This window comes from Euleptes europaea, chromosome 1, assembly GCF_029931775.1.
Source record: "Euleptes europaea isolate rEulEur1 chromosome 1, rEulEur1.hap1, whole genome shotgun sequence".
Classification (NCBI taxonomy): Eukaryota; Metazoa; Chordata; class Lepidosauria; order Squamata; family Sphaerodactylidae; genus Euleptes; species Euleptes europaea.
The window spans coordinates 107,222,001-107,243,127 of record NC_079312.1 but is presented as its reverse complement, the minus strand read 5'-3'; the positions used below and the strand labels follow the sequence as shown (position 1 = coordinate 107,243,127).

Here is a 21,127-nt window from a genome sequence, read left to right as displayed (position 1 = left end):
CTTTTTCCCCAATGGTCACCCAAAGCAGCTTACATCATTCTCCTCTCCACCATTTTATCCTCATAACAAACCTGTGAGGTAGGTTAGGCTAAGAGAGTATGACTGGCCCAAGGTCTTCCAGCGAGTTTCCATAGCATGAGTGGGGATTTGAACCTGGGTCTCCCAGATAGTAGTCCAATACTCTTAACCAGTAATACCACACTGGCTCTCAGCTTTGCAAAATATCACAATGCAACTTAGTATGCACAATTATAATTTTCCATTGGAATTTCAAAAATCATGTCACCCACTTTATCAGTTTTATTTGTGGGTTGGGCGTATGCAAATTACTGTGTAAAGTGATGCCTGAAGTGAAATCTCTTAGGCACCATGCTTTACTCCTTTCGAAGGTTTTAATGGCTTCTGATACACTGCAAAAGCAGCTCGCATTAGTGTGTCAATAGAAAATGAGTTGCTATGGAGAAGTCCACAACACACACACACACACACACACACACACACACACACATGCAGATCAAAATTGATTGAAGCCATGTCAGAAGCAGAACAGGCTGTATCAAAAGAATGAGGGGAAAGTCGTAAGAAAAAAGGGACACATCAATTGTTTGTGTTGCTTTCTTTTTGTACCTCCAAAGGCAAATCTGGGGAAAAAATAGTCACAGAAGCATGTATTAATTGCGGGGCAAGTTGTCAAAAGAGAAAGCAGATGAATAACCAAGAAAAAAAGCTACTTTCCATGCTGTCATTAGAGAAGGAAAAGTATGCAATCTTAGTGCAGCATTTAAATGTCAAAATAATTTGTACAGCAAAATTACCATTCAGATGAAGGATTACATCAACACCAAATAATATCTACCCCAAATCAACCCACAAGCTGTTCAGACTTCAACATGTAGCAGCCTTGTTCTCAGTGCTTAAGAAGTAGTATTTTCCTCCCTCCTTTGTATGTTCCCGGCATTGTGAACAAAAACACTCGTTTGCTGTGCTGTATTTCAAGATACAAGCTGTAGTCTCCGTTTCTCCTTAACAACAATGCAGTGGGAGCTACTATTCCATAGTTCAGCTATAACGTTTGAAAGCGGGACTGATTATGTGGGTCCTTCCCATGGAGCCAACACCCCATTCGAGCAGCAATGTAAGAATAACCACAGAAAAGCTGCTTACTCTGTGACCAGTTTTCTGGGATAGATGGATGCAGTCAACTCTGGCTGTGGGCATTTAAACTTTGCTGCTGTCATAAGACGGCCCACAGAAAAGTAGTCCCCATAAGTGCCGCTGTAACTTGTATAGAGCGTTCATTCTCTGATTTCAGTATTGTCACGGACAACCAGTTTTTCACACATTAACCCTTTACACATTCATTAGGCGCAATCTTTTTTCTGCTTTCATTCCAAATGTCTTGTAATGTTTGACCGTGAGCCAACTTACAAATTCAGTGTATTGCTTTAATACAATTCTTCTCCTCTCCAAAATTAATTTGAAGGTAAGCATATACCTTGGATATACCAATTCAATTGTAACCACTGTCTTCTAGCAGACTGAGTGCTGAGGGTGTTAAGGGAGCAGGAGGGCAAACATTTATTTATGTAGCTAAGTATACCCTACTTTTCTTCCCAATGGAGACACCCAGGGGCTTAAAATAATGTTCTCTCCTCCATCATTTTATGCTCACAACAACCTTCTGAGGTAGGTTATGCAGAGAGAGAGAGAGAGAGAGAGAGTGACTGGCCCAAGGTCACACAGCAAGCTTCCAGGTGCAGACTGGGGATTCAACTCGGGGTCTCCCAGGCACTAGTAGGACCATCCAATCACTCTACCCCTTTGGCTCCATTTGAGATTTTTTCTTTCAGCCTCCCCTGACAGCAATACTATTTGTTGCTTGAAGAGGTTTAAAATCTTGTTCTAAAATTGGCTGGAACTAGGCATCAACAGTGGAATGCAGGACTGGATCTAGGCCTGCATCTAACTGATGATGTTTAGATGAGGATCCAGCTCAAAGTCAGCACCTTTATAGAACAAGGTGGAAATCTACCATCCTATTTCCTGCTGAGTTAGGTAGCTGACACAATATGGAAGATGCTATGCTTTGTCACTTGGCCATTTACTTGTTCACTCTTCGATAGCTGGTTTTACCCTCATCTGCCTCCACTGTCAGTCCCTGGCAGACTAAAATCTCTAGTAATTCGTTTGCCATTTGTTTCCCATTTACCATCCCCTGTGATATCATTTCTTAGTTTAGTTTTAGGTGCAGAAAAGCCTAATTTTGTAGGAAGAAAACAGAGTGTATTACTTAAAGTTTAAAGAGTAGACCTGTTCATCCCCCGGAACAGGTTTTTTTTACTTCCTCAATGATGAGAATAAATTCCTGATAAGCTCAGCCAGTTAACTGATTGTTCAAAAGAAAAGAAGTCCCATACTCGGACAGCTCATCTCCATAGTTTTGTTGAGAATGTGACTCTTAATGCTGTAAAGACTTAATCTTATTTAAGTAAAGATTAACCTCATTTGACCTTTTACCACAAAATACACTTTTTAGATTAACCGCATGAAATTGTGCGTGTCACTTTGGGTGTATTTCCTGAAAAAAATATCATGTAATCCAAATCCACTCTCATTAACTGCAGGCTATCAGTAAAATATCATTAGCTGCAAGATTTGATTTGTCATTTAATGCTGTTTATTCTGTTGTCTCATCAGACCAGTGTTAAAGAGTTAACAGTGAAATCATAAACAGAGTTACATTCTTCCAAAAGCATTGACTAAGCAGTGTAACTCTGCTTAGGATGGTCTTAGAAGGGTATAACTTTTGTTAGCCGTCTACTTTGGAATTCAAAATGGAATTACAAGTTAATTTGCAAATTCAAAAATATTAAAGGAATTTGAGCTGTACTGGTTCATACAACAGACATCTCAGCAGTGGCAGCTGAGAAAAGCCAATCTTTGTGCCTTGTGATATCTTTCTTGCATTGCAATCCTAAACAGAGTTACACCTTCTAAACCCACTGACGTTAATGGACTTAGAAGGGTATGTCTGTTTAGGATTGTACTGTCATTCTCCCATAAACATCTAGATCCAGGGTTAGCTGTGCTTAAATCCCACTGAAATCACTGGGGAAAGTGAGTTGTTACTTAAGTACCACAACTTAATTCTCTGCATTGGAGCCCTAGAGAAAAGCAGTTCTACATGGATGGCATGTAACTTTATGACATAAGAATATGAAGATAAGCCCCGAGTCGCCATTGGAACCATAAAATCAGTTCCCACTGACTAGTTCCCACTATATCATGTTTACTTCGATAAATTCCTTGTAATGTTCCTGTTAGGAGCATGTATTATGTGTACATTTGTTCCCCACTTCCAGTACCTAAATTTATGTAGGATACAACTCAAGATCAACAATGAAAAGCAAAATTCTTGCATTTTATAAAATCCCCAAATGTTTTTTTTAATAGAAACAGATATTTAGCCGGCCATGCGTTTGCAACCATCTCTTCCTGTCTTTAAACCGACACATTAGAAGATTAAGCATGTAATATTTAGAATGAGCTCAGCATTACATTGCAAAGATGGCATTAACAAGTATGCAACAACAGTAAGTTCTCCTTCTGAGAAGACAGATTGCAGTGCACAAAACAAAGTAACTACCATTATGGCAAAAGGAGATGAAATGCGGGGGGAAACAGATTCAAATGGAAACAGATCCTCACCACCACCACCAATGACAAGCACATAGTAGTTCTGGCACTGCATTCGTATAGTCCATTGTGCTAGCTACAGGCCACTTTACATATGATGATATGTAAAGATATCACTTCCATATAGGAAAACACACATGTATTGCATGTACACAGTCATCTATAATGAATGTACATGAGATGTACACTTGTAGCATAAATGGTTTTTCCTTCATAGAAGTGGAAAGTCAGGGGCTATAAAACACTGTTTTACATGTGGGGTACAGCTGGAGACAAGGGGTAAGGCATACGATACTTTACTGTGCTATAGCGCTTGCATTGGGCAGCTAGCCATTGATCATCTTAAGTTTGTATTTATTGTCCAATCTGTTCTGTATTTAAATGGGGTCCACATAAACTACTTGTTCCTTTGCCCGCTAGCACGTTTAGAAAGAAAGAAAAAACCTGTCAGGCAAGCAACAGCCATAGTGACAACAGAAGCTAAGCAAACATATTTTTACCAGAACTACAGTATACTGACAATGTCTCAGTGTGAGTTCTTTACACAGAGTGTCTTGATGGAGTGACAAAGCAGCATGGAACTACTTCCCTGAAGATTCTGATGTTTGAAATAAAAATTGGCTGTCAAGGAACAAAACAGCTGAAGATGCTGTCCTTAAAGATGATGCTTGATGACATCAAGGGGAAGAAAAAAAACTACGGCGATGTTATAGAAGATCGTGGAGAAGAGCAAGAGGTACAACTAGCAGAGAAGTGCCCATCATTCAGAGGTGAACTAGTTCTCATTTTGCAATTATTTTGAATCATGCATTACAAATCAATATAAAAGGTAAAGGTCCCTATGCAAGCACCGGGTCATTCCTGACCCATGGGGTGACATCACATCCCGACGTTTCCAAGGCAGACTTTTGTTTACGGGGTGGTTTGCCAGGGCCTTCCCCAGTCATCTTCCCTTTACCCCCAGCAAGCTGGGTACTCATTTTACTGACCTCGGAAGGATGGAAGGCTGAGTCAACCTTGAGCCACCTACCTAAAACCAACTTCCGTCGGGATTGAACTCAGGTCGTGAGGAGATTTTGGACTGCAGTACTGCAGCTTACCACTCTGCGCCACCAGGCTCATAACAAATCAATATACCTTAAAGAACTCATTTTTGTGAATGTTTTCAAAATGAAGCACACTCTCACTTGGCTATTTTTGATGGCGATTGCTCTCAATCTAAATTGAATTCATTCATCCTCAGGTGCTGCCATCACATACCCAGATCTGATTGTCTATAAAACATATTGTGACATCACTACATTATGCCCAACTGACCAGAAAGCGTCACCTTCACACTCAGTTGGCTCTGTTGCCCCTTGGTAACATAGCAAAATGGCCATTTTGAATTCTTGTATGGAAAGTGTTATCATAACCGTAACTATTTTAGTTTAATAATCTGTTTTTCTTGCAAATAGATGTGTAATCTCATTTATTCTCACCAAAGTCATTTATATTATATGCATATGTTAATGGCTGTTCTTTTAAAAGGGATCTCACAGTTCTGTACCAAGAACACCCTGGCTCTCACACAACCTCCTTCCCATTTTTATAAGATCCCAAAGCAGTACCCATGTAGCAACGTTTAAATTAAGAAAAAGGCAACGTTCCTGGTTTCTCGAATGGAAAGAGGCTTATTTGCTCACAATTGTTGAGTAATCCCTGCAAATATTTTAAAAAGGGCTATATAATGATGGCATGCCCCTAACATCAATAAGTCTAATCAAACAGTCTGCCCTTTTTTTCCCTCTGAATGAAATATGGCAGCAATTTGACATCCCAGCAGTGCGTTGCTCTCCTGAACCTTGGCGGTGACCCAAGAGATTTGCACTCTGCTGCTAATCAGAGAGCTAGCCAAGGCCATTTCCCACGACATAGCTGAAATTCTCCTGCTGCTTACCTTGTCTGTTTCAGTTACCCAGCCACACTGAAGCTATTTGCTGTATTCCCAGATTGTCAATCATGGCACCTTTCCACTTGACACACCTTTTGCAGCGCTCCGACCTTGTAAGAGACATTAAGGGGAAGGATGCAGCTCTTTCTTCCTTTCCATTGCTGCCCTGTACTGTCAAGGGAACTCTCTATCTGAAATTATGGTTATTTCAAAACCTGAGAAACCCCCCCCCCAAAAAAACCCCAGCTACTTCTCACCCAAGTAGGAAAGAATAAGACCAGACATGGCAATGTTAAACTGAAGCAATACTGAAGTCTGAAGATGTGTATGGTGGTCACAGCCTTGTTATTTGAACAGCAGGTTGGTGGGCTGCCTTCTACTAGCTGTATCTGGTTTGCTAGCTTTCTCCTTTCCTAGACCGAGCTAACCAAACCTCACTAGCTCATGCTTTTATAGCCTCACAATTGGACTATTGTAACACACTCTAACTTTGGCTGCCCTTAAAAAGAACCAGAATTTTCAGCAGAATGTGATGGCCCAAATGTTGGTAGGGGCTGGCCGTCAGGAACAAATTTATGGATTTGCTGCTGGAAATGCCCGTAGGGTTTCCCGTCAAAGTCTTAAGCTGCCGTTAGAGGGACCTGTTAGTTTGATTTCATATGGCATGCTTAATTTAAGTTAGATCTTTCACTGGCGTTTGATACAGCTGACCATTCTGTCCTTGCTCAACAGCTGGACTACAGAGTTGATATTACAGCAACAGCTCTTCAGCAGTTTGGATCTTTTTTGTCTAAGACACAAAGAGTTTCCACTGGGAAAGCAGAATCAATAGGATGGGCCCTGTCTTCCAGGGTGCCTCAGGGTGTCACCCACACTCTTGAATATTTACATCAGGCTACTGAAGGAGACTGCCCCAAAGCTTTGTGGTTGGTGTCATCAATATCACCACCTAAGCCTCCAGATGAATCTATCCTGGCTGTGAACCAATGTTTTTGAGTCCACAGTTAAGTACAAAGACAGAACATGGTGAAGCTGAATCCAGTCAAGACAGAAGTAATGTTGGTTGGGGGCACTGCTCCTCAGGAAAGTTTGAATCCACTGGTGGTGGATGGAGCGGAGTTAACATTTGCAGAACAGCTTAAGAACTGGTACACAAACTTGTACTAGGAAAGGTGGTCTAGCCACAGAACCATCCCCTTTATGGTCCTATGGAACTCTCTCCCCAGGGAGATTCAACTGCCCCGTCGTGTTGCTGTCTTCTTCCAGCGAGGGAAGATTGTTTTGTTTGGTTCTAATTGTTGTTTTTATGTCTTTGTATATATTTGAGCTCCATTTTAAATTGTTTTAATCATATGTGTTGTTTGTGGGGGGTTGGTTTAAAATGATTTTAAAATGTCGTTTTATTGTGTATGTTTGAATTTGTTAGCCGCCTTGGTGTCCCTTGTGAGAGCAGAATGGCGGGACATAAATTTTGTAAATAAATAAATAAAACTAACCAAGGTAATTCACAGTTCAGTTTAAACCATGGCAGAGAAGCCAATTCACAAGAGTTTTAAAAATCAACCCTTTATTTATTTGGATTAGTCAAACTTGGATTACCAGATCAGCATCTCAGGAAGAAATGCTGTCTGTTCTGGTTAAGCAGCACTTAGATCACATGACAGAATGCCACTTTATTTTAGAAAATAATTTATTCTTTTTATGGAGTTTTATGCAGCAATATATTCACACACTATTAAGAAACACAAATTAAACTCTTAAATGTGCCAGTCACACATATACTGATATACTGAGAAGTCACACATATACCTATAACTTTACTGTAACAAGTCTTAGGTAAGTACATTAGCTTGCCAATTCATCTAGATTTTAAAATAGCTACACTTTTCACAGCTACGTTTATTTAGCAGTCTGTCATTTTTTCAAAAACAGGAATGTCTTTCATGGATTTTTGCAGTGTAATTGTTTAATGAGAAACCACCATATTTACCCATTTAGCTTGTTAACAAGACTTTAATTCAATCATAACCTACTGGCAAGCATTTTGTGCTGCTTCATACAAAATTTTCCCATCAGTTAAGCCAATCACAAAACCACAGCATGTACTAATACTGTCATCAGAAGTTTCCATGGAAATACAAAGGAATGAGGGACAGAGCAATTAGAAATCTTTTTTAAAAAAGATGGATTTATTGAGGGACAAAGCAGTCATTGGTGTTTAAATGTGGCATGTCTCTTGGTGCTTGTTATGTGAGTATAACATTTTTATACCAACATAAAACCCAACATCTTGCACAGTCATCTTGTTTGAAACAATGTCATTGGACAGTAACTCACTTCTACGATAGTGTTTTCAAAACTCAACTCTGTTAATTGACCGATAACTGGTATGTCCTGACCTGGATAGCCCAGGATTGCCCGATCATGTCAAATCTCAGAAGCTGAGCAGGGTTGGCCCTGGTCAGTATTTTGGTGGGAGACCTCCAAGGAATACCAAGGTATTCTACAAAGAAGCAGGCAATAAAAAACCACCTCTGAACATCTCTTGCCTTGAAAACTGTTCAGGGTCATCTTAAGTTGGCTGCGACTTGATAGCAACCCCCCCCCCAAAAAAAAACACCCCAGGTATACAAATTCCATGCAAAGGAAGGCTGACCACTTGTCTTTCTGCATGAATGTTTGTCTGTAATGCAGTTGTTACATTAAACATAGAACACATTTTGAATTTCAATGCCAGCTCAGGTCCAATATTTATTTTCAAAGTGGATGCGGGGGGGTCAACACGCAAACAATGTCTTCTTTAAAAACGGAAGCATTAGATTAAAACAGCAGATTCTGTGTGTGTGTGAGAGAGGGGAAACCAAAGGGGGGTGGATTTACCTGTTCTGCTGGGGGTTGGGCTTGATTGCCTCTGTGTGGGACTGTGCTTTCTGCTGTTTTCACCAGTTGCCAACTTCGTGTGGAGTTAACTGTGGGTCAGTGAGTCTCTCTCTGGCTGGCTCCTATTGTTTCCAATGGGCGGTGCAGCCACTCCTGTTGTTTCTAATGGGCTAGCCTGTCATTCATTTTAGTACATCCCATGTCAGTGAGTGAGTCTCTCTCTCGCTGGCCCGTTCTTCTCCTTCGTTTGGAATTTGCATCTTCTCATTGGGGGGAGGGCTGTTCTGCTGGGGGGGGCTTGATCTCCTCTTTGCAAGTGTGATTTGGGGGGGTTACCTGTCCTTGGGGGGGGGCTGATCTCCTCTTGTAGAGTGTGATTGTTGCTGTGGAAGATTTGAATCCAGCAGCATGAAATCTATCAATCCTGAAGATACACAATTTGCGCAGGTCGCCCTTACGCTAGTAGCATTATAAGATGCACTTTGGCTGTGTTGAAATGAAAAGATACGTTACCCATGCTAGTTACGCTGTTTACTTACGCTTTGAGCGGGATGCACTTTTGGCGTAGTTACATCGGCTCTTAGAAGCCATGGACTGGCTTCTACTGTGTGTGGGGGGGAGCCAAAGGGGAGGTGACCTGTCCTAATGGGGGGACAGCTTGATCTCCTCTTTGCGAGTGTGATTGTTGCTATTTTCACTGGTTGCCACCTTCACTTGGAGGTCAGTGTGGGTCGATGAGTCTCTCTCTGGCTGCCCCAGAAACAATGGGAGGTTTTGCCTTGGATTTGCTGCTCTTTAGATGCACATTAAGGTTTGCCAACTCCTATTCATTCCAATGGGAGGATGGGGGACCCCTTCCAGACCCCATAACTCGGGACCCCCTGGCCCAATCTGCACCAAACCTGGGGGTTCTTGCAAGTAGGGTCCCTCCAAGCTACCCTGAAAGTTTGGCACCTTTACCTTTAAAAATGCCCCCCCCCAGGAGCCGCTGAAAGCAGTGAATGTGCTTTAAATGGCATTATTCGGCCGAATTTATTCAGGAACGCCGAATTTCAAGCCAAATCCCATGAATCCCTAAATGACTTCGGCATTTCCTGAATAAAAAACGGGCCGAATTTTGCTGAATTTTTTTTTCAACAGCCCTAGTGACAAAGGGTAACTCTAGGAATCGCCGGAAGCTCCAGCAATCCCTAAAACTACCTCTTGTCACTTCTGGTAAGAACTTCCAGCAAGTACACGAGGCAGCCTTAAAAAAAAAAACTTTCTCCAGTGACACTGCACCCCCCAACCCTCCCACCATTTGGGAACTCTAGAGATAACCACTACTTTAGTGGAGGATAATAGGTATCTCACAGGTTAATGGGTATTGATGTTAAATGCTTGGTTTGACTACTGGAGATTTGCTAATTCCTCAGTCCAGATATCTGTATTATTCCTCGTCATGCACTTTATTTCTGGTATGTATGCAGGTCTCAGTGTTCCTTCCAAGCTTATAGTGGCTCCTTGCCACTTTAGTCACAGATCCTGTATTACTATTCCGTGGGTCACTGCACAGCATCGCAGTTTTTCAACCCAAGGCCAAAACATAAGCCAGTGGTTCCAAGGGCATAGAGTGAGAGGCAGCAAAAGGGATGTAGCTTCCATACCTTTCAGCTTTATTTCGTGTGGGTAGCTCAAACTGGAAAGTGGGGCCATATTCATACTGACATGTGTCTCACTTAAAACTATCCACAAAGGAGGGGCAGCATATAAAACAGGACAAAGAAGCAGTCATCCGTAATAAACCCCAGCTGTTATTAGCTACATTTACGAGTTTGGTCAAACTGACCTACTCCATTATCCAATGTCCCAGTAAAAGCAGAAGTGATGACCATACTATTTTTGTCCCCTTTAGGATTCCAGACCTCATTTGTATCAGGCAAAATAGATTGGGGATAGAAAACACAATGTCTGCTTTCCACACTACCAAACTGATCCTTAACACAGTTAATCACAAGTTGCAGACAAGGCAGACAGACTTAGAGTAGTTGGCAGATCATCGACTGTTCGCTTCTTAGGTCATTAAATGTTCACACGTGTAACAGGACATGTGAAAATCGAAGATGAGTATATACCTCCCCTAGGAACATCTGCTTATATGCGGAATTAACAATGTTCATGGAGTCTAAGCCATTTGAAATAGAAGCACTGGATTCCTGTGCTGGTACTGGTTGATTTTAGCAGAAGATTCCAGGTACTGGCAGTTTGGTAAACATTTTGAAAACAGTAACAGCCACTTGTCCATTCCCATGCACTAGCGATTTGAATGGCTGTCAATATAAAATGTCTATAAAAAAACTAAAGCCCTACAGACATAACGTAGTTTTCCCCCCAGCCATAGTTAAGCTGTCACAAATGTTATATAATGATTTTAAGTGGGTTTGAAACAATGTTTTGCTTTAACCACAGTGAAATAGTGTATCTGTAAACATGGCTAAAGCCATTTCCTTAACCGTTCACCCTCTTGGTTTGCAAGGTATGCAGCCGCTCCGGCAGATGCCTCTCTGTTCGCCTCCTCTAGTTAGCTTCATAGGATAAACTATAGTTTCACTGCACATCCAGAATCTTACAGCCCGTTCCTGAAAATACGGCGTGCGGAGACGGCGGGGAAGAGGTGCTTCTTCCTAAGCCTTTTCGCGTACGATGGAAAACAAAAAAAAAGCCGTCTTCCGGCTTTTTTTTTTTTAATGGGGCCTGTCGCCCCATTGAAAACAGCAAGGCTGCGCCTACTCAAAAGCAGGCACAGCAATGCCGTTTTCGCCGCCGGCAGCCAGAACACTCCCCTGCATTGGTGCGACCTCTCCATGCTGTGGCCAGTGCCACAGAGAGGCCACACCGATGGAGGGGTGAGGCACAGTCCCGCAGCGCTCGGCCGCCAGCGGGACAGGCCTTGCTGCCAGCGTAAATGTGTGTAATCGTGCAAGTACATGCACTTACGCTGGCGGCGAGGTCACGCCGCCTCCAGAAGACTTTCGGCCCAATTCTCAGGGATGGGCCGTTAATCAAAGTTAAAACAGCAAACCACCACTTTTAATCAAAGTTAAAACACTTCGCACCACCCCCACTTTTTTGCTTTGCTTTGGACAACAGGGGCATTCGGCAAATCGTTTTGTCCAACTGCTTATCACAAAAACGAAGTTATGCAGCATGCCAAAGGTCAGTAGGCAGAAATTCATTTCTGTCTATATTTTAAAATGTGTCCATTATTGTAGGTAATTCTCACTGTAGGTTCTCTTTGAGAAAGAAAATTAACATATGAAACTGCTTTAGAATCATTACATTTAGGACAAAAACACTACTGATGCAAACTAGGGTGTTTCCCTAGCACAATTAATTGTGTTCTCTCCTTGCATAAATTAGTGAGGTTTAACAAATACAGATGTAGCACTGAGACGTCACATAACATATATCCTGTTTTCCACTACAGTTTTTTGTCTAAACAGCCCCTTCATTCTCTCCCTCACTCCGTTTCCCACATTATTAAAATACTTAAAAGAGCCAGCGTGATATAGTGGTTAAGAATGGTAGAGTTTAATCTGGAAAATTGGGTTTGATTCCCCACTCCTCCACATGAAGCCAGCTGGATGACCTTGGGCTAGTCACAGTTCTCTCAGAACTCTCTCAGCACCAAGGTGTCTGTTGTGGGGAGAGGAAGGGAACTGTAAGCTGGTTTGATTCTACCTGAAAGGTAGAGAAAATCAGCATATAAAAAACAACTTTTATTATTACTTGGAACTATGTAATGTTTGAATGCAGAAACTATCGATTGATCAAAATGTGTAAAACTTTTCAAAATCTAAAGCTGATCAACATTTCTAAGAGTCATACTTGTTGATGCTTACTGTTCTTTTTAAGTTGATCTGGATACATTGTATCTCTATGGAGGCATGGGGCGAACTTTCCCACCGTTTAAAGCCTGGCTTCTCCATTGAGATACATTGCAAAAATCACACTAAAGCATCTGAACACAGGCACTTTGCCAATGCATTTCAATAGATGAGGATATGGCAACCCCTTCCAGACCCTATAACTCTGGACCCCCTGACCCAATCTTTACCAAACTTGGGGGTTCTTGCAAGGAGAGTCCCTTCTAGTTACCCTGAAAATTTGGGACCTCTACCTGCAAAAATACCCCCCAGGAGCCATGGAAAGCCACAAAAAGCCCCCATACGGTTTAAATGGCTGAATTTTTCAGGAAACCCAAATTTAAACCCGAATTCCTACCTTTACCGGTATAGGAAATTCAGTATTCGGGGTTTCCCGGGGGGGGGGGAATGGCCAATAAACCAGAAACCCAAATTTTACCAAAAAATTTTTTTTAATCAACAGCCTTAGTACTCATTTTACCGACCTTGGAAGGATGGAAGGCTGAGTCAACCTTGAGCCAGCTACCTGAAACCAACTTCCGTCAGGATCGAACTCCGGTCATGAACAGAGCTTTGACTGCAGTACTGGAGCTTACCACTCTGTGCCATGGGGCTCCTACTTTAGTGAAGCTCCCCAAATATGTGTAAAACCTGGAAACAACAAAATCTGAGCTATCACATTGCTCTTAAGTGCAAAACATGGATCACGGATCCCTCATTCATTAATTAGTTATTAAGTTTGTATCTTTTCTGATATTTTTTGAAGAAACTTGTGACAATGTATATGATATTATTTCCCTTCAGCAGCTGTGAAATAAATAAGACTGATTTACAGGTATTGTCAAGGCTACCCAAGGAGCAACATAGTCAGGGATCTACAGACGGCACTCAACACACAATCATCTATTTATTCTTGCAAGAGTTGTGATACTCCTCTGGAGGTACAGCATCCCGGAATGAGACTCTGGCCCCCTTCAGCTAGGAACCGAGTGAGTTGTTCCTATAGTTGTATTGGGCCACTCAGGCACTCAAGCTCCTCCATAGTTGTGATGTCACAGATTTCGGGGGAATGGCAGAGTCAGCAGCAAACAGAAATCTGACTTGGCTACCAGAACACCAATTTATGTGAGAACCATCACACACGACTTTTAAAAATTTCACCTAAGATTTGTTTTAAGTACGTCTACAACTGTGAAGTATGAATGTGACAAAAAAGATATTTGAAAATATAAGTCTCATAGTGTCCACTTTTCAGACAGCCAGGATTAGCTGTGACTTTCTACTGACTGGCAAACCTGAATTTGCTGGTGAGTAATGTATAAAATGGCCCTGAATTGAGATTTAAAGCTAGATTTAACCTCGCTGACTCTCAAAAACGATACAATCTAGTTTTACCTAACCCCATGTCCTTCAAAAGAAATTTTTACCCACTAATCTGGCAACCTTCTTGGAAGGCAAAAAGAGAAAATCATGTTTTATCTCTTAAGTGTATTACAATTAATCTCTCAAGGAGTATTATGAAAACATTTCTTAAACCATAAAAAGCTTTGCCAGAATCATCATAGCATGCCCTAATCATCAGGGAAAGAAACCTACTAACATCTCTGAAACATACGATTCTGCGTTCACACTCGCCGCTGCTTCTCTTACCCTTTTGCCATATTAGAAGCAAAGGGGAAACATCTGCACATATTAGTTTTGAGTAGCTAACTTCACACAGGGGAGACTGGAAATCCAGGATGGAACCTCAATTACTCACTTTCTGACATCCCCTCATTTGTATCCTACTCAGTGCAGATCATTTGTTAACGTTCCTTTCATACTTCAAGAAAATAAGCAGAGCCCTTTTTTGCCTTGCTCTGGAAAAGACTGAACAGAAAGGTGCCATAGGATTTGCAACCAAAGACACTTCTCCAGACATGATTCCGTTCAAATTATGCCGTTTAGAGTCAGAGCTCGGTGCAAGCAATAAAAATAGCTCTGGCTTGATAAATGGTCCGAGAGCCTCTCCGCAGTCTGTAGTCTTCACCTCTGACCTAGCGAACATCCTTTCCAACCTGAAAGTGCCCCTAGGAGACCTGGTGTTCCTTGTAATTATTTACCATGTTCTGAACAGACCTGCTGGGATCTGTACACAGTAAAGCCACAATTCCTTTTTGAACCAACACCATAGCAACCCCTGCTTACTATGGCCACGTTCCTTTTGCCCTGGCAGTCCTTAATAACTAGTGAGCTAGTAGCTCCTGCTCTAATACTAGAGAAGACCTTTAATTTATATTCTCACATGTCGCTGGTCACACAGGACTAGTTTTCTCCCACAGAGCTCCTTGTTTGCATTTGAACCCATTAACTTCAAGTCTTGTTTCAAGGGGATAGGTATTGATCTAGAAAGCCTTAAACTATTTGGGCTCTGAGATGAGAAATACCCTAATTTCATATGTTCACAACCATTTACAGTTTTTCAAATCGTTCAAGAGTACTGTTATGTTACACACACCACAACTTATTCGGCAAAAAGTTATGCTTAGGATACATGACACCGCAGTGACTCTTCAGTAAAGTACTGAGTAAAGTGTCTAATTGTCGGTGTTATAACTCACAGGATGCATCCCTTAAATGGAGTGCCAGCGTGGTGTAGTGGTTAAGAGCAGCGGACTCTAATCTGGAGAACTGAGTTTGATTCCCCGCTCCTCCACATGAAGCCTGCTGGGTGACCTTGGGCTAGTCACAGTTCTCTCAGAACTCTCACAGGCCCACTTTCTTCACAAGGTGCCTGTTGCGGGCAGGGAAGGGAAGCAGATTGTAACCCACTTTGAGACATCTTACAGTAGAGGAAAGTGGGTTATAAAAACCAATTCATTTTCTAAAATATACAATTTGAGCTTTTTCTGGGAGGAAGTTAATTACTCATATCAATTCTGCATTAGAATGTTCATTGATTTTTGAAGACGCTTATGTACTTTTACATAACTTTTTCTGGGAGGAAGTTATTTACTCATTTCTGGGAGGAAGTTATTTACTCATATCAATTCTGTATTAGAATGTTCATTGATTTTTGAAGACGCTTATGTACTTTTAAACCCTATGCTGGTCTCTCGAAGGCAAACTGATGGTCAACAAAACGGATTCTGCATGCCCTTACTACAACTAAAAGATTTGTACTGCAACACTAGAGAGATAGATGCCCACCTCCTATAAACCAATGCTCTAAGGATCTTACCGCTTTATCAATATTTGAATGCATGGCATCTAGACAACAATTGCATACGGACTTAAGTTTTAGATATTTGGAAATCATTTACAGAAACTTATGTGCAGATCTGCCACCCGTTATATTTTTGTTTCTACTCTATAGATAGGTCTGTATGTCCCTTTTTTATTACTTACTGAATTTTGAGTTTTTCTCCCTTTTGCTGTTTTAATTAAAAATGTAGATAACTATTTTTATGGTTTTAAGATTGCAATCCTAAACAGGTCTACTCAGAATCCTTCTCTATTCAGTGGAGCTTAGTCCCAGAAAAGGCGTTTTAGGATTGCACCGCCAAGAACTCACTTCATATGTATTTTAGTAATCTTTATGACAAATCTTCAGGGTAAACCAGTATTACTTTCAGCTATACAAGTGGGGACCCTCAAGAAACTTGTGGCAGCAGCTATTCTATCCTCCCCTCCCCTTTGCATCCTCCCCTCTCCCTCTACTTCTCTCAGTCTCTCACTCTCTGCCACCACCCCTTTTCTTACTCTCTCACCTCCATGCCTGTCACTTTCAGTCTCTTTCTGCCCCCACCCCATCACTCTCTCTTTCCGCTTCCCATCACCCTCCTGGTCTCCCACTTGCTTCCTCCCCCCCAACAGAAGGAGCCATGGCAATGGCTCTCCCAGAATCCCAACAGATCTCCCAACTACAGAGATCAGTTCCCCTTAGGATTGCCAGCTCCAGGTTGGGAAATTCCTGCAGATTTAGACGTACAGACTTGGGAGGGTGAGGTCTGGGGAAGAAATGGTATAATGCCATAGACTCCACTCTCCAAAGCAGCCATTATTTCCAGGGAAACTGAGCTCTGTCATCTGGAGATCAGTTGTAATTCCAAGTGATCTCCAGCCCTCACTTGGAGATTGGCAAGCCTAGTCGCCATGGAGGAAATAGCTGCTTTGGAGGGTGAACTCTATGGCATTATAGTCTTCTGCAGTCCCCCCTTCTTCCTCAAACTCCACCAATTCCTGGCTCCACCCCTCAAATCTCCTGGAATTTCCCAATATGCAGTTGGCAACCCTATCTCCTTCCCATCCAACAGCCAACCTAACTTTTTCTGCCCCTCTGTCTTAGGTTTTCCATCTCCCCGCAGCGTCTACCTTAGAAACTTACAGTCTTTCTCCATAGTGGGGACCAAAGCAGCTTACATTTAGTCTCCGATCCTCCTTTTTATCCACACAACAACCCCATGAAGTAGATTAGGCTGAAAGTATGTGACTGGACCAAAAACACCTAATAAGCTTCCTCAGCAAGGTGGTGATTTGAACTTGGGTCTCCTAGATCTTACACTGGCTCTCATAGGGTGGCTGTTGTTGAACAGTAGCAAACAGACAGGCATACTTGAGTCATCTAAGTGGGGTGGTATCAAGTCACCCAGAGGTTGCAGGGATAGGATTGCCAACATCCAGGTGCTACCTGGCGACCCCCCCTGGAATTACAAATGAACTCCAGATGACAGAGTTCTGTCCCCCTGGAAAAAATGGCTGCTTTGGAGGGTGGACTCTTTGGCATTATGTTCAGCTGAGGCCTCTTCCTTCCCCAAACCCTGCCCTCCTCAGACTCTACCACAAAATCTCCAAGAATTCACCTCTTGCAGCCATAGTTAGGCCTAGCCCCAAGGTGCCCTCCCTCAAAAGCCAAAACAGGCCTGGAAAGGGCTCTGCCCCTCCCTCTTGTTTTACTGACAGAACCAAGCCTAGGAACAGTGTGGTTGCCTAGCAACAGCCACCAAGGGAATACAATGCTTAAAGCTACATGCACTCTGTTTATCATGTTCTGTTTTTTTTAACCATACAAAGTATTTTTTTTTTTAAGATTCCAGATTTTTCTGCAAACCTGGGGCCCTTTTCAGGTTTGTAGAAATATCTGTCATGCCCATTCACAGCTCCAGTCATCGGATTTAAGTATCCAAAGTTTTGGCTGACTTCTCTATTAGAATATAAGAATTCAGATGAAGGTGGGCTTAGGCAGAGACACAATGAGCTGTTTCAGACCTTTTACTGAGGTCCTGAATAAGATATGATCTAGAACTGATCCATATTTTTGTAAGTTTTCATTTTTATGTCAAACTGTGCATGCTTTGTGAAAGAGAACCTTTCATCGAACAGTTAAACAAACTACACACACAAAAATTAAACATTTTTGTCTGCTTTTTCTTCAAGTTCCAGACACTAATCAAAGTTTAGAGCCAGACAAGACATAGGGGGTTACCGCACTTTGTATTCCCAGCGATGTATTAAGAGTTTGAAAATGTTATAAAAAAACATTGCTTTAAAAGGGTTTTTGGATACCACAGCTAATAAATGGTTGGAAGACATCTTCACAGCTAAAGGGGCCAAACAAAGTGTGAACAGTATTTTTTATAACGTTTTCAAACTCTTAATACATCGGTGGGAATACATAGAAAGTGCGAACAGTATTTTTTATAACATTTTCAAACTCAATACATTGCTGGGAATACAAAGTGTGGTAACCCACATAATGCTGTGAGTTCTACAATGAAAGTTCCAAAATGTTTCTTTTTTAAAAATTTTGTTCATTGGTGTATGGGCTCCTGATTAAGATCGGGATTGTGAAATGAGGGTGGGGTTAATACTTCCTCCCATGCTATTTTTCCCCCAGGAACAGCTCCACTGAGCTGATATTTGTCCCACTGAGGAAAACATCCAGGCAACGCTACTTGCTGAGCTTCACTTCTTGAAGCATATTTTCTCTGCAAGGTTTAGCAAGGAATAAACCTTTCTTGGCAAATAAATTCTGAAATTACTCGGGCACAGCAATGTATGGGTCTACCTCCTTCCACCACTGTTCCCCATACTTATACCACCAGCTTTGACTTGAGGATCCTGGGAAAGAAGGAGAAAACTCAGTCACATGCCAGTTCATCCTTACCCATGCTCACTCTGCGAGTGAGAATTTTAACTGCCTGTTGATTAGAAGTGCTTTCTCCTATCTGATAAAAATTTGTGAAGAGGAGATCCCCTGAGGGTAGTGCTACCATCTGTGAGAACTTCACCCCAACTGGCAGGGAGCTATACCTACAAACACCCCTCCCCCTCCCCCCGCAAGCACTGGAAACAACTATTGCATTGATTTCTCAATACAACTAGCTTTAAATCTGATATTAAAGAATCCAGTTCAAGTTTTCAAGGAAACCCAACTCCAAATCTACCTCTTTTTTTTGTGCACACCTTTAATGGTCACTAAAATGTGTGGCTTTAAAAATGGATAAGCCAACTCCAAGGAGTCTTGAAAACCGAATTCACCCCTTGCAATTTGGAATCAAAACTCGCCCCTTGCAGTTTGGAATCGAGGCATTATATAACTTGCTTGAAACCGACGTGGAGCATGATGTTGACACCGTCATTGGCATCATTACATGCTTCTCCGAGGGCATGCTAGCAGCGCCCCTGTTTAATTATAATGTTCAGATTATGGTTGGAGACGAACTGATGAAGCATTAACCCCATGTGGGTGTGTGAAACAGATGCACTAAGCTAGCTGCGCAGTTTGGGTTCTCCAAGCTGTCTCAACGCTGCCGTCTGCATATCTCTCAGCGCTGATTCCTCAAGTCATCCCAAGAACAGAAACTTCCACACGTCAAGCAACAGACTGCTACAGACTATAACCTGTTTTACATTCCCTTTTCTGTAATTGAAGTGCAACTGCTCTTGAGAGCATATAGCTTTTACAAGTTGTACGAACTCCACTGCTGCTTATTGAGTTGCTTATGTGGTGCTTGTGTGAGAATATATAGTGGCAAATAAAGCCAAGTTGTTAAATCAGCTATCAAGTTGTTGTTTTCCTTGTTCCTTTGTTTAACATGCGGGTATATTGTTTTTTCTACCATTGGTCTGGTGCAATTCTACCAACTTTCGGGATGCCTCATAAGAGGCCCTCAACTGAAACCCTCTAAATGCCCTGCTGCCGCTGGAGCTGAACCCAGTGCCAGTGCATGATAAACCCATGCAGAGATCCTGCCAGCATGTACCGTAATCAGATGCAGGCCGCACTGGCTGACACCCTGGACGCTGCCACTTCCAATGAAGTGGAAATCTAGAACACTGCTGATCGCCAGCCTCTCTGCCCCCTCCCCCGAAATGCAAAAACAAGCTTGCACGCTCACGTTGGGGTGCGCCTGGGAAGCGAAGACAGCTCATTACAGCTGTATGGCAGTCTAGGAGTATCTGCAGGGCTTGTGGGCTAAAATGTAAGTCATAGTTCTCTGAATATATACATTAAGTGTGTTATTCATTAGCTAAATGGAAACTTTAATATATTGACTTTGCTTTGATCACCCGGGTTACCAGCGCATCCTGACTAGCCGAGTAATTTCTTCCTTACATGTACAATGATCTGATAATTTGAATGCTTATTTTTAAAAGCACTTTCTGACAATGGTGTGAATGAAACTGATTTGGCTACAACTACCTAAATTCAGGCTTTTTTTAGAATCAAGAGAATAAGTCTGTGATCTCCACAGATGGATTTCCAGAAAAAAAATCTGGTCATGCTTCCTGGAGGCCTGCGTTTAAATAGCATCCTTGGGAAGAGATTGCAAGAATGCTCTGGATATGACAGGAAAGCCTCCATCCCCTTCTCTCTGTTTGCTTTGTCATTCCCCCATGACCCATTTTGCTTTTCCCTTTTATATTGTGGGGGTGGGGGATACTGTTCTATAAGTAATGCATCATAAAACCTCAATGAAATGACCCCAGAAGAAAAGGTAAACATGAAACACATGAACTTAAGACTCCTCCTCCTGGCAGGCAAGGCTAAAATAATGTATGCATCAAACTCATTTAACTGAATGCTTCACATTCCATCCCAAGGTTGATTCTCCTGTATATTCCCTACCAGTAATGTCAAACAGATGTCACAAAGGGAGCATGTAAATAATTATACAAGTTGCAGGCATATTCTGTAATTGAAGGGTACTGCAGTTTGATTGTGTCTTTCCTTTTAACTTTGACTTTCTGGGAGCTGTCCAGTTATCAAAACTCTGAGCAGCGTTTCTTTGGATTGTTTTATTTACACAGTCAAAGGATGCAACCCGCCTCCTGCGTGGTTCTGTATGTTTTCTTGACACTTTATCAAGAGCACAACACCATGTTTGCATTCAGCTTCATGTGGAAAGCTGAATACCTTAATTAAAGAGCCACTGAAAGGACAGATTATGGCACATCCATGATGATCGGACTTCTGCTGAATTCACAAAACTTTTTTTCAGAAGAGACAGGACCACATTTTGACTTGTCACTCTTGTGCAGCAAAACTATTAGTTTACAAAACTAATTGTGCATTGTTTGCAAATATGAAGTTACCTACTTGTACAAAAAGTTCAGCAGTCTTAGAATACTTCTCACCCTTAAACATATTTGCTATTGATTGGGAACTCAGCAGGAAAAAGAAAGGGGGGTCCTGGCATCCACTAATATAACCTTGGCTTCCAGGTTATCA

At 41.9% G+C, this 21,127-nt stretch overlaps 1 protein-coding gene across 1 annotated transcript in view; it reads right to left on the bottom strand.

Moving 5' to 3' along the window:
- The window catches only part of SLIT3 (slit guidance ligand 3), a 590,119-nt gene that overhangs the window by 513,063 nt on the left and 55,929 nt on the right, over positions 1-21,127 (bottom strand). The window lies entirely within an intron of this gene.